Source organism: Canis lupus, chromosome 13 (genome assembly GCF_011100685.1).
Source record: "Canis lupus familiaris isolate Mischka breed German Shepherd chromosome 13, alternate assembly UU_Cfam_GSD_1.0, whole genome shotgun sequence".
Classification (NCBI taxonomy): domain Eukaryota; kingdom Metazoa; phylum Chordata; class Mammalia; order Carnivora; family Canidae; genus Canis; species Canis lupus.
The window spans coordinates 5,955,934-5,970,538 of NC_049234.1; positions in this window are offsets into that span (position 1 = coordinate 5,955,934).

Consider the following 14,605-nt stretch of genomic DNA (forward strand, 5'->3'; position numbering starts at 1 on the left):
GACCTAGGAAAATTTTCTTAACCTCTCAGCATTTCAGTTTTGTTGTTTATAAAATGGGGATAGCAATAGTTACTCCACTATTAAAGACCAAGAGAAATGAAATACCATATACTAAATCTAATGTACTTCATGCATAGAACTTCAGCTTTTGTCATAAAGTTCTATGAGAGTGACTTAGTTACAAAGATTCAGAAATTACTTGTTATGTTTTTGTGTAAATAATTCCCTGATTCAAACCTGGAATGAATCTTTTTGTTACATCTCTTGCACATAAGATTCCCTTTCTCCCCAAACAGGTACATTTTAGTAGTGATCAGAGTTTGGATTTGAGCAAAATAAGTGGCAAAGATGGGAAATTGTTGTTTACCAAAGACTAATTGGAAAAAAAATGCAAACTCTGACTCAGGTGGAGAATATAGCCATTTAAAACGCAGACACAAAGACCAGTGGAAAGAAAGCTAAGGCATTTGTAACGCATAATGTTGAAATGGTATATGCTTTATCGATTTCACTATTGAGTGGGTGTTTTGCTTTTTGATATGCTCAATGTTCTTAAGGCTTTTGTAATGTGAATTATAGATGATACCAAAATATTTGCTAGGCCCCAAATAGCATTTTTTCTTTTCATTTGAATTTTATTTTTGCTGTAAATACATGTTTTGATGATGCTAAATTCATAAATCTTTGTTGACAGTGCTCTGTTAGTTTTATTAAGTAGTAGCCCAGGCTGGCTCTCATTTACAGTTGTTGCATGTCAAACAACCTTGAAAAATGTTAAGTTGTTAGATAACTGACTAGATTTCTCAGAGCTCCTCTGGGAGGCTGCGAATTAACAAGGCTTCTTACTTCCTTTTTCACACTCCAAAGGGAATATGGTAATTCACTATTAACTTTAAGGCAATGGTGTAACATTCCACTTCTTCTAATTCACAATTCACTCAGGATCTCAGGCACAAGCACCATGTAAGCTGATTCATTCAGCTGGGAATTTGCATCCTGAAGCATTGCCCTCCCAACTTCAGAGCCCCGCATGATACCTAACATAGAAGAGGGGCTCAGTGGATCTTTGCATAATGAGTGAAGAATAACCAAAATTCTCTGTCATGTTTCTGCTCACAAAACATCCAAATCAAAAGAATCTGAAGGAGATGGAAAGTAACGTTGTATATGGGAAAACATGAATCCAGACTTATTAGTTTTTCTAGTAAGGCCCTCCAATGTATCTTTTGGGAACAAGTCCCGTGAGACTCTGTGATTCAGGAACATGGTGCTTTTCCTGGATGCAAGAGAGCATCAAGATCCTTCTGGGATTTGCATTCTTTTTTTCTGGAGGCTTGATGTCACTATTTTTTGTTTTTGTTTTTATCCCCTTCTTTCCTGACCCTCTGGTGCTCATCTGATTTCTTTTTTCTTATTTGGTCCTATGGTTCTTGTATTTTTGTTGATATTAAGATCTCAGATATGTAAGGGCTAGGGGAAAAAATCCCATATAAACATTCTTTAAACATTAAAAAACCATCACTCTGAGTTTCTCCTATGTCTATTCAAAGCCACACAAATTTGTCATTATTTTCTCAAGTGGATTGGATGTATAAGCTCTGTAGATGGCTACCTTTGCTGACCAACTTCCTGTGGGCTAGGTATTTTGTGTACATTTTCTCTTTTAATCCTCAGCACAAGCCCACAGAACACCTCAAGGCGTTGTTATTGCCATTCTACAGATAAGAATACAGAGGTTTATAGATATAAAAGTCCTTTTCACTCAAGGACAGTATTTTGATCTTTAACAGAAATGGAAGGAAATATAAGCAGGCAGAGTGCTATGTCTGGACAAAATACTTTACAACTGGACACATCATTATGGTTAACTTTCCATCTATGATATGATTCACTATGAATATACTTAAATGCATTTATTTTATAATGTTCTAACTATCTCTGAGTTACTTCAGGGTCTTCTGTAGTGGTTTTTGTGTAATTTGATCTTTTAATGCTTACCTCCCTTTCTTCCTTTATCACCACTCATTTTCTACAGCATTTACATCTCAGCTCAGTTATTATCCCCCAGATCTGCCTTCTGAGATGACTCTAGACCCTTCCATTGTGGAGGCCGAGAAAAATTAAGGCCATTCCACCTCAAGTTTAGCATTAGCACAAGTACAGCCATCTTAGGCCCCTGGGAATAAGAGCTGAACTTCACAGGAAAAACTGCAGAATGTCCTAGGCAGGGAATCTCATATCAGATCTTAAGAAACTCCCTCACCCTTTCCCCCATATTGGAATGGAAAAAATTCCTCCACCCCTTCTGAAAATCCCCTAGACCTGCCCATAAAAAAACCCAGCTGTATCCCACTTAGGGGTCCAAGCCCCTGCTCTGCTGTATGGAGTATACTTGGGCCCACACTCGAGCTTGTAAATAAACCCTCGTGTGTTTGCATCGGTGTCAGTCCTTGGTGGTTTCTCATATTCGCAATCTTGGGCACAACACCATCACTCTCTATCCCAATGTCTTATTTCCTTTCCTTCATAACTTTTATTGCTATTCAGAATCATATTTTAGGGGTGCCTGGGTGCGCTCAGTTGGCCTAGGCTCAGGTCATGATCTCAGGGTCCTGGGATCAAATCCCATGTTGGGCTCTGCTCAGCAGGGAGTCTGCCTCTCCCTCTCCCTCTGCCTCTCACTCGTGCTCTCTCTCAAATAAATAAATAAAATCTTAAAAAAAATAAAATAGTATTTTAAAGATATTCAGCAGTATACTTGACATACAATATTACATTCATTTCAGGAGTACGACATAGTGACTCAACATTTATATGTATTACAAAATGCTCACCATAAGTGTTGTTACCATCTGTCACCTTATCAAGTTAATACAGTATTATTAACTATATTCCCCAAATCAGATTTTTTATCCCTTTGTACCCTTAACTGGAATGGGAGTTGCTTAGGAGAACTGTCCTTGTTTGTTTTATTCATCTCTGCAAACTCCCTAAAACAGTGCCCTGATGAATTATTCCATGTTCTCCAAGATGCAGACTAAGGTAAATGGCATGATGTTGATCCTTACATAGTGAAGGGTTGCCAAGTGCAAGATGCTAGCAGCCCCAGTCACAGATAGGAGATATATGGCAGCACCCCCTTTTTGCCAGCTGCTATATGGTCCATCCAGCTCAACTAAGGTGGGTATAATTAGCTTGTAGTGTCTGTCTAAACAAATACCCAAGTCCCAACATGAAGAGATCTTTATCTAGGTCCCTACAGGCATTGCTGGTTTGTGTGAAGCCAAGCAACCTCAGTAGTTTTTCATAACTCCTGGAATTAAATCGACCTGAGCTAGTCCTGGGGATTTCTGTTTCAATGTAAGTATTTGCAGATTGCTTTGAAAATGACCTAACTTCTGGATCCTTACAAATGACTATACATACTGAACCAGAAAAAAACCCTACAATTCACCGGGCACTCCGCTAATTATTATAATACCATTTCATTTCATCTTCAAATACAACTAGACATAGATGTTGTGATTATTTTCATTTTTCAGCTGAGGAAACAGTGTATGACTTGGCTAGGTCCCACAACTTGTGGGGAGGAGATACAAACCAGGCTGACTCTTCCCAAAGTTGATACTCACTGTCTAATTGGCAAAGATCAGACAACTGATTCTGATGTGGCCTATAACCTGTTGAGAAATTGGGTTTATCTGCTATGAATGAATACTCACAGTTTGGGATGTGTGCCTGAGGGACATCGCTGGCACTTGCTTTAGAAGCTCAGCAAAAAGTCAAGTTTTGAATCATCATATTCAAGTCCTAAGAAATACAAATCTTATGCAAATCAAATTATGAAAAGAGCTGATCTTAACTGATTATAACTTTGAATTATATATGTACTTTGGAGATAGACCAAACTGGTTCAAAGCCCAAGAGTCATTTAACACCTGTGTAAACTTCATTTTTTTTTTGTCCTCTGAAGACTTACTATGGGTTCCAATACCTATCCTATGAAATTCCTGTAAGGAGAGTGGCTGATTCAGTGCCTGGCACAGAGGACAAGGGGCAAAATATGATTTCCCTTACTTAAAATAGTGGGAATTTTTTTGGTTGTGGTTTTATTTTTTCCTAAATTTGATGTTCTTCCAGTTTTCATGTTAAGATATTATTTCTATTCTTTTCTTTTCTTGCCTAAGGTACAGTTTAAGATCCTAATTCTTTTCCTAGGAGTTGTGCACCACCGGTCTGGAAAATCTGTTGGCCATAGAGTGGCTGATAGGTTCACTTTTTCTCTTCATTGATTCTTTTCAGCCTTCATCCCTGACCATAGTCTTTGTGTAATGGCTTACATTTCACCACTGCTAACTCTTCATAAATTAATGCCATAGCTTCTTCTGACATTATCCTTAAAGAGTTCTTTTTAAGCCATAGTTCTAAAAAGTTGGGGCATAAGACTTTGAAAGAACATTCTTAATACCTTAGGAAGTTGGAGTTGGTTTTGAATCATTTTTCTAGTCATGGTATAAAAATATTGGTGGTAAGAAGTAGAAATAGAAGCATTCAAAGGGTTGGTCATGGTCTATCTCAATAGTGAAAACAAGAGCCATTAATGTGGTTGAAGTATATAAATCTGATATATCTGAAGTATTAAACTATTCATATAAAAATATCTGTCTTTCTAAGTCCAAGCAAGGCAAGAAGCTACTTCCACAATGAGAAAGACAATGTGAATTGTCTGTAATATCTCCCTTGGAATAAGATCACTTTCTTTATGCTTGACAAGTGACATCTAATGAAATTACCCACAATTTTTGTTCCATTTTTAAGGCAAAACAAGTTGGATAGTTTGCTCATCTTCACAGATTTTGGGATAATGACACAAAATTATACTAGACTTACCTGGTGGGGCTCCTGGGTGGCTTGGTCCATTGAGCATGCACCTGCGTTTCAGCCCAGATCACAATCTCATAGGTCCTAAAATCGCCCCCCACTTAGTGAGGAGTCTGCTTGAAGATTTGCTCCCTCTGTGCCTCTCCACACTCATGTGCACTCTCTCTCAAATAAATAAATCTTTTAAAAAAATAGATAAACTTACTCTTCTTTTTAGTCTTCCCCTGTTTTTGAAAGCTTGATCCGCAGGCCATTTTTGTACTGTCCAACTCACTTCTAACTTATCAAGAGTGCAAGAGGCTGCTATGGGTGCTTGAATCTGAGTACTATTAATCCCTCTGCACCTACTACTACTGCCTAATGAAGTATCCCTCAGGCGGCTTTCTGCATTCTTTTCTTAGGTGTGTGATTCTGAGGCAAGCCCCTGCATCTGTGTAGGACTAGAACACTAAAAAGTACTTATGATCTCCTTTGACCGATGATAGGTAAGCACTATTCCCTCCATTTTATATAGATGAGGATGCTGAGCAAATGACTCAGAGACGTTGAGTAAATAGGTGACACAGTCAGTAAGCTGCAAACTAACTGGAAGCAGACTCAGGGTGACCATCTGTCCCAGTTTTCTCAAGACTTAAGGGTTTCCTGGGATGTAGGACTTTCAGTGTTAAAATGAAGACACTTCCAGGCAAAACAGGACAGGTGATTGCTCTAGGTGTCTGACTTTTGAAATGCTATACTCTTCATCTGTTTTACTTCAGACCCTAAAGTATTTAGCCCCCCATCTCCTCCAGTAATCCTCACTCATCCACTGCCCTATCTTTTTCGATTAGTTAAAGCAGCCAACTGCTCACTCTTGTATTCACTGTGAGACTCTCACTACAAATTGCAACCTATTACCCTCTTTTGTGGGCCACAGGAAATCGAAAGGCTGACAACTCAGTGTCTCCATGATTTCCTGGGCCTTTAACCCTATTGGATTTCCAGGCAGAAAATTGTTATTCTTCCTCCTGGTGAGGACTGTGTTGAGAAACTCAACAATTGCCCTCATTTCAAAGATGATGAGGTCTGTAAAGAGGAAGAAAGCTAAAGGCTTCTGGGCATTTAAATCTCACTATCCTGTTAACCTCAAGTCATGTCAGGTATGCCTCAGCTGCTCTTGGCAATTTCTCTCAACAGAAGAGATCCTGAAGGTGAAGGCTCCTGGCCACATTCTTCTCATCAAGGACTCCTCCCTTTGGCTGATCCTATTATCTGTGACAGCTTTGAGAGACAGCATTTGCTTCTGTGGCTTCTTTGACTGATGGTAACAATCTTCCTAACAACTGCTTTTTAAAGATTTTGCTGGAGTTTTTTGTTTTTGTTTTTTCCAGAAAGCTCCATGCTTCCTCTATAGCTAATAACTGAGTTTGATGCTTAGTAGGTGCTAGAGTCCTTAGATCCTCCAGTGAAACCATGATGCTTCACCATGCTCTAAGACAGTGCTTTTTATTGAGGATCCTTACTTATTACTGGGATAAATCAGTGTCATTGGTCAAGATCAGTCATTTTGAAAAAAGAAATTTTAAAAGCCCACACTACTGCAGAATAGAAAAATAAGAATACATTGTATAGAGAAAGGATTGATATTATTTTATAGAGGTTTGGTTTCATTATTTTATTTTTATATATGTGTGTGTGTATGCTTGCACATGTACATATACAAACCCACACACATAAGTAGGAAAGTATGTACTTGTGATAAAAAAAATGTATTCTTTATTAACCTAGATTGTAATTATTAAAAAGCTTCTAGGATGATTTTTTAAGTGATTTTATTTATTTATTCATGAGATACCAAGAGAGAGAGGCAGAGACATAGGCACAGGGAACCTGATGTGGGACTCAAGGACCTAGGACCCTGGGATCATGACCTGAGCTAAAGGCAGATGCTCAACCACTGAGCCACCCAGGTGCTCCTAGAAAGATTTTTTAGAAAGACAGTCATAAAACTGTTTCTTAAAGCAGTAAAACATCGCAAACAACCAAAATGTTCAACAAGAAGGAATTATAAGCTCCATGCCCATAATATCTTCAACATATCACTACAGAGTTTAGCATTGGTGCCTTGTATGTAGGTAGATTCTCATTAAATGTTGATTATTACTGTTGCTAACAGATTGTGTTCTGAGGTACCACGTGATAGAATTTAATGCAGTTACTAAAATTGTTTCCATTTATTTTGTAAATGTATGAAAAATGCTCAGAATATAATGTTAAGAGAAAATAAGTTTTATAAGCATATACATATCATTGTATGAATGTATATATGAAAAAGATTGCAAGGAAAAACATTAAAATGTTAACTATGCATATTTCTGGTTAGTAAGATTATGGGTGATTTAAAAATTCTTCATTCTTTTTACTTTTGTTTCCTACAGTGATCAGGTCTCACTACTTTCCTAATCTAAAAAAATAATTCATTTGGCATTGCATCAGATAAGTAAACTTACTCAAAACCACATGGTATCATAGCTTTGACTGCCTGAAAAGTCTGTTCTTAGGGCCTCATGGCAAGGAAAATTTCCACTGACTCACTCTTGTTTGAGGGGAATCTGCCATGAACAATCTACAGAGGGATCTCTTATGGGTATATCCACTTAGTCAACAAAACTATATTAAACAACTTTGTGGGAGCTGTTTAGGCAGGTTCAAGAGATTCTGAGATGGATAGAATACAGGCTCTCTTTCAGAACTTCATAGCCTCTTGGGGCAGAAAACAAGGGAATAACTAATTCTTGTACTATTTATGTGTTGAAGTAAAGATGACACTGTACTCCAGGGGATGAGTTCTGTGCTCATCATTCTCTTTTGACAACGTCTTAAGCACCAATAATTTATTTGGAAAACATTCTAAATTTCTCTTCCCATGTTTTCTGCTGTTTGCCTAAATCCTGGGGAAAGCCTTGCAAACCAAGTCCCAGTAGTAAAGGTGGTCATTTCCTAGTCCCTCAGGTAGACATGTTCACTAGAGGCAATATAACACAGTGGTTAAGAACATCGGTCTGGGATTTAGCATATGATGATGTGGCTTCTAATATCGCTGCTCAATGATCTAGGCAAATTACTCAATTTATCCAAGTCTCATTTTTTATACTTGTATAATGGGATAAGGATATTCCATATATCCTTAATTTGGGGGGATTAAAGCACTTAGCATAAAAGTCTGGCACACAGTAGGGCTCATTACATGACAGCAATTCTTATTCTGGGTCCTAATGGTTCTAAATTGTTGGCAGGGCCTGTGGACTAAGCTGATGTTTCGCTTCTGAAACATATATATATATATATGTTACAATATATATATATTACAAGCACCAAAAAAGTTCCAATTTCTTATCCATTACTTTACTTTTTAAATAGTGTATGAATTTTGCCAGAGAGACTGGGTAGGTTGATAGATTGAGAATCTTTCAATCTAATTGTGAAATTGACAATTGCAAAAAATATTCTGCATGTATTTTAAATAAGTCTTAAAGATTTGAGGAGACATCGACTAACCATGATTGCTTGCTGGATGGCAGCCACTGAGAGGCAGTCATTTTACGAAAGGAAAGGTCATTACTGGAGATCACCAATTTATTGTTTCCTTTGCTTCTCTCAGAAGATGCAATCTTCTGTCACTTCTCCAAAATTTGGAACGTTCGTGTCTTTTTAGCTCTGATCCGGGAAGACTGATGCTTATACCTGGGGCAAGCAAACTGACAAAACCATACAATAATAATTTGTGGAAATCTTGCATTTTGTAAAGAAAATGTGCCATTCTTTAAGCAGCTAGGAATTTATGACTAACATTTATTTTCCTCTTATTCTGATGCTCTTTCCACAAGTATGTGTATTAATCAGAATTTTTTTCAGTTACAAGTGAAAAGTCCAGAGGTAGTTTCAGTTTTGGGCACAACTTGATCTGATAGACCAAGTGATGCCCCCAAGAAGCCATCTTTTCACCTCTCTGAACTTTTTCCTTTGGTGTTAACATCATCCCAAGTCAAGCTCTCCCCTAAGATGAGACTAAGAAACAGCTTCAGACTTACACAGTCCTCCAGCTTAGCAGCTACAGCTAAAAGTGGGTGATCTTTGCTGATAGCACGTCTTTGGACTGACTTTTATTGGCACAGATTGGAGTCAGCAGGTGTGCTCACTGTGGAAAGGAGAAGTGTTATCCCACCTGATCCTCAAATGAGATTGGATACTAGGCAGGCAAAAACGAAAACAAATGAACAACCTCCCCTCCTTCTAAGAGAAAACAAAGATGAATGCTCGCTATATCATTAACTGAATTTGTTTATTTAAAATAAAGACAAAATATAGAATAATGGCACCTCCAAGGCACTCTCTCCTCCCTTTATGTTTTCACTCACTAACATATTGTCAATTGTTAATTCTATGCAGATGACTCCCTACTGAGTCTCTCCCACCTCTGTCTCCCTACTGAACCTCTCACCTTGACTCTAAAGCCAAATATCCCACCACTTGTTTGACAGCTCTAATTCAACGTCACACCCTCATCTCACTCAGAAAAACATCTTTCTCAAATATACAGACACAGACACACAGAACATTTAAGTGTGTGTGTGTGTGTGTGCGTGTGTGAAAGGGGGAGAGAGAGATGATATGTGTGAGTACTTGATATTTTTAAAAGGACAGTGTTGACATAGAGCTACTTAAATGAAAGAACATTTCCATATCAACTGATTCACTGGAAAAACAAAAAATTCACAACCAATGTGTGGGCTGATGAATGTGATCTTTCACCAAAATAATCATTAAAGGCGTCGTTATGGATTGATGCCAATAAGCAATGAGAAACAATATGCTTTTCTGCTGGGCCTTCGTAAGAAAATCTGTTAATGTACTTCTGGACTTTTGTTCAAACTCAATGTGCTGCCGATTCCTTTGAGAAGAAGGTTATTCAGTGTCACCCTGGCCCAACCTCTGGTATGTGAGTCTGTTGGCAAACCACAGCTAGTCAGTCTTCACAAATGAGCTGGGTGAGATAGAAATGCCAATTAGAACAGATGTATACTCCTGTTTTGATTCATCAACTTAAGTAACTTTATGATTGTCACAGTGTGCATATTTAGGTAAGTGAGTTTTAGGTTTTAAATATGAAGATGTCTTGTTTTCTTTTCTTTTCTTTCTTTCTTTTTCTTTTTTCTTTTTTTTTTTTTTTTTGATGTCTTGTTTTCTATGAAGCTTTATGAGTGTGGTTCCAACGAGGGCAATACCCAGCTGTAGACCTCAGGAACAAGAAATGAATGGAAACTTCTATCATGACAGTCCTCTATCAAAGTTGCAATTTTGAGTGGAATTATTTTGCTGTGCTCTCATTTATTGAATGTCTCAAAATGCAAACTAAAAACTTATTTTTATAGGTGTTAAGCATTTCAATTTTTATTTTGTTTTGTGTTACAATAAAACCTAAAACTGAATAGAGAATGAGAAAAGACAATTTACCAAGAGAGTGCTTTCCTTCCATCAAAAACAGCATTGCCCAAGGCCAAACTCATCTTCCACCAAGACCAGCTCTTTTCTCTTTGTTTCTTCTTTCTGTTCATAGCTTGATGATTTTTCAAATGTTTGCCTCTGTCTCAGTACAGTGGTCTAATATTGATTGTGCTTTTGTTTGTGAGGATGTGATGTGGGAATTAATCATGTTCGTGCTTAAAATGGAAAGACATTCACTTGTTAATGTTTGGTTATTTTCACACTTAGGAAAATCCTGTCATTGGCAAGATATCTGGTATTGGTATAATTTTGAGGCTCTTTGAGCTAAGGATGGTCAGGAAAAATCGTTGTTTAAACTCCTGGTTTGAGTTTGGGGAGGAAAAAAGTTTTAATTGAGAATAATTCAAGTCCATAGGAAGAACTCTAGATTGAAAGTAGCACCTTTTTTTTTTTTTTTTTTTTTAAATGTTTCTATTGCTTTTTGTTTAAAAGGTGCTTCCAAGAATCAGGTAAAGAACAATGGCTGTTCATCTTTATAAATATATAGTGCTAGTAGTATTATAGTAAAGGGGTAGTTTTCCTTTCATAATGGCTTTTCATATTGGTCTCTTACATTCTCTAAGCACTTTCCTTGCAATGGTTCCATTTATTCCTTAATTCTTTGGGGCCATCAGAGGTTCCTGCTTGGACCATAAAGCATGGTACTTAAATGAGCACCGAGCCCCCTCTGTAGCTTCTCATCTACTTTTTCCATGTGTTGTCACAGCCTTTCTCTTATTTATAAGCTTTTTTGCCTAATATTATTGCTGCTATTGCTGCTACAGAATTTTGCTGATGTTGGAAGTCATCATTGTCAGACCAGGTTAAAAGACATTGAATTTCAACAGTTCAGATAGACTTCACATCGAAGTGATGTGGTTATACACCTAAGTGATAAAAAATATGGGTCATGACAAGGGACACAACTTTAAGTTCAAGGAAGATCTGTATCACTTAATTTATAAGCAGTTTGGCAGCATCAGCCCCAAACAAGATTATGGGGCAGCCGAGGAGATGGTGGCAGAACAGGTGAGTGCCCTCCCCTCAATAAGTGAGGTAACTGGCACTATATAAGCCCCGGCTGGAAGGTTTTCTTCAGAGCTATTCACAGGACTCTATGAGATCAATCAATGAAGTGGTTGGTGGTCCATTTCCCTACAGTGCTTAGACGGCTTCACATTTTGGTTCTTATTGACATGAATTTGCTTAGTCTCCCATTATGTCATAGCTGCATAAATACACATTTTCCAAATGGTCTCCTTGCCTTCCAACTGACCCTTAATCAAACCTATGGTTTGCATTGCTGACCGAGTTATCTTTTAAAGAACATTAATTTATTAACCCAATCTTTCAAGATCCACTCAACTTTGTAGTGAAGGCCCCTATGACAAGTCTAGGCAAGGAGACAGATTTATACACAGAAAATTCCAAGCAAGGGGATATGTATTTTATCTGATTAGAACTTTTTCATGCTTCTCTACTGTTAATAAGAATAAAAGTTTAAGTTTTTTCCCCTTAAGTAAAATATCATTCACAGTTTGAATCTATTCTAATGACACAGCTTTATGTCCAGGCCCTTCCTCCATGTGCACCCTATGTGTCAACCACATAAAATGTGCTGATGTTCCCAGGACCTTCACCATTCCCTACAACTGGCAAATTCCTACATATTATTCTAGATTTAGATCAAGTGTCATTATCTCCATTTTGACTCTGATTTCATCACTCCAAAGCAGTTAGTCATCCACTCCTTTGGGATCTTGTGGAAAATTTTATATATCTCTTATTCTCATGGCTTATAAAATAGCTTATTTCATTAGAATATTCATTGGACTGTGAGATTTGGAGGCAGGAAGTGTATTTTGTGCCTTTTATTTTCCCAGCGTCTCGTTCAATGACTGGCACAGAGATGATGCACAATGTATTTCTTTGGAATGAGTAAATGAATGAATGAGTGAATGAACAATGAAGCCAGCATTTGAAGTCACCATTGGATTTGTTTTACAATCAACAATGTTGAAATACTCTGTACTGTTAAGCAATTATCTTCTGGTAGAACACCTGGTAGAAATCTATAAATATGTTGGCCAACAACTCAAAGTGATTAGTGCACCCAATTTGCGGCAATTAGAAGGAGGACCACACTCCATAGAATTTAAAAGGTGCATTGATTACACACCTGTACAGCATAAAAGGGATTATGACTACTGCAATAATCATGAAAACATATCACTCTTCAACTAATTAGTTAAATAGGCCACTAACATTGGTATTTTCTGAAAATTAAGTCAGATAAAAGTAAAAGGTGAAAAGCAGCCTCCAGAAAGTAGATTTGATAAAATCACCAAGACAAAGAATTTTTTAAAGAAGATATAATTTCACATACATATTTGCTCACACCAATACAATCATCTTCATGTCATGTAGGGCATTTTTAGGACAAATAGAGGATGCTGGATTAGAGCAGGTCAAATTCTTTGGAAAGCAATGTGCATACAGCTTCATTTTGGAGTGGAATCTTCACCAATGTAATATAGTGTTAAGAGCCTGAGTTCTGGAAAGAGACTGCCTGGGTATGAGTCCCAAGTCTACCTCCTTTTGCCTATATAATATTAAGAAAGTCATAAAACCTCTTTGCTTCTCAGTTACCTTATCTACAAAATGAAGATAATAATAACTATCTCATAGGATTGTTAAGAGTGAATAAAATACTAGCTTTCCTTATTATTCATCAGTTTCTTCTTTAGGCTCTTATCATATCCTACCTTTACCATTTTAAAAAAAGATTTATTTATTTATTTATTTATTTATTTATTTATTTATTATTTGTTTATTTATTTATTTAAGAGAGGCAGAAAGAGCACAAGCAGGGGGAGTAGGTAGGGAAAGTGGGGCAGAGAGAGCAGCAGACTGAGCACAAAGCCTGATGCAAATGCAGGGGCTCAATCCCAGGACTCTGGGATCATGATCTGAGCCTATGGCAGACATTTAACTGACTGAGCCACCCAGGCACCCCTATCGTTACAATTTTAGCATGTATTCTTGCTGGGACTTAGTTCTTCCCTGTTTTCCATATTGTATATCTTTCATGTGTTCTATAAAGTTGTTACATCCAAGATAATGGTTTTTGGTTTATCTAGGAAATCATAATGAACATTGGTGGCTGCAAGAGAAATGCCAAGTCCATTAGCAACCAAAGTCATAAGTTGATTACATCCTTTTACTCTTATTGTTTGCTATATATTTCTCAGAAATCCTTTATGTTGCCCATAAAGGCTGTGAATCAGCTATCATCACTGAATTTAGGGCTAAAATATGCACATTTAATTATAACTGAGTTAACAAAAACTAAGTGCTGAAAAAAATTATTAAAAGTTTTTGTGTAACGATGATTATATTCCTGGCCTCATAATTAGGACGGGATACAATAATTATTGTATTGATTAGAGCTATATCCTGCTTTAGTTTGACAATCAGAGCCAAAGACATAACAATCTTCCTTCAAGTATATAAAAGGCCTGTTCTGTAGAATGACTCATTACAATAGTTCAAATAAGTTCTTTTATGCTCAAACTTGAAAAATAAATAACTATGCAGATAATAAAGAGTTGATAAAAATAAATTCAATTAATGAATGCCAACAAAACAAGGCATTGTACATATTAGGAAATATAAATTAAGATGTTAGGTCTTAATACTTACTATTTTGATCTGAAGCATTGGACTGTTGACTATGTACTGCTAGTTTAGAAAGATTTACTCCATTTTAGATGGGCTATTTATAGACAACTTTAAATGGGCCATTTATGTAAAATTAGCAAAAAAAAATATGTCAGTAGAACTGATTTTAATGTTGCTAACTAGTCACATCTCAAAATTGTTTTGTATACTAACCTGTGGCTAAAGACGCTCAAGGACTTCCTATTTAAGAATACCATGAGAGAGTACAATTGGAGGGTAAGATAAAGAGAGACATAGTATTTCCTCTTTGCAAGAATCAAGAGTAAAAATATGTTTCACATGGAGTTTGAGTATCATGATAGTGACTGCTTCCTTGACTAGCAGGAATCGTCATAGACCAAAAGCTTTGTCAGCTGTGCCTTGGACACAGTTATTATTTTGTCAAAATCAAGTGAATGGATGAAAAAATAAATAGATACATTTAAAACACTAAGTTTTGATGTGATATCTGTGCATAGCT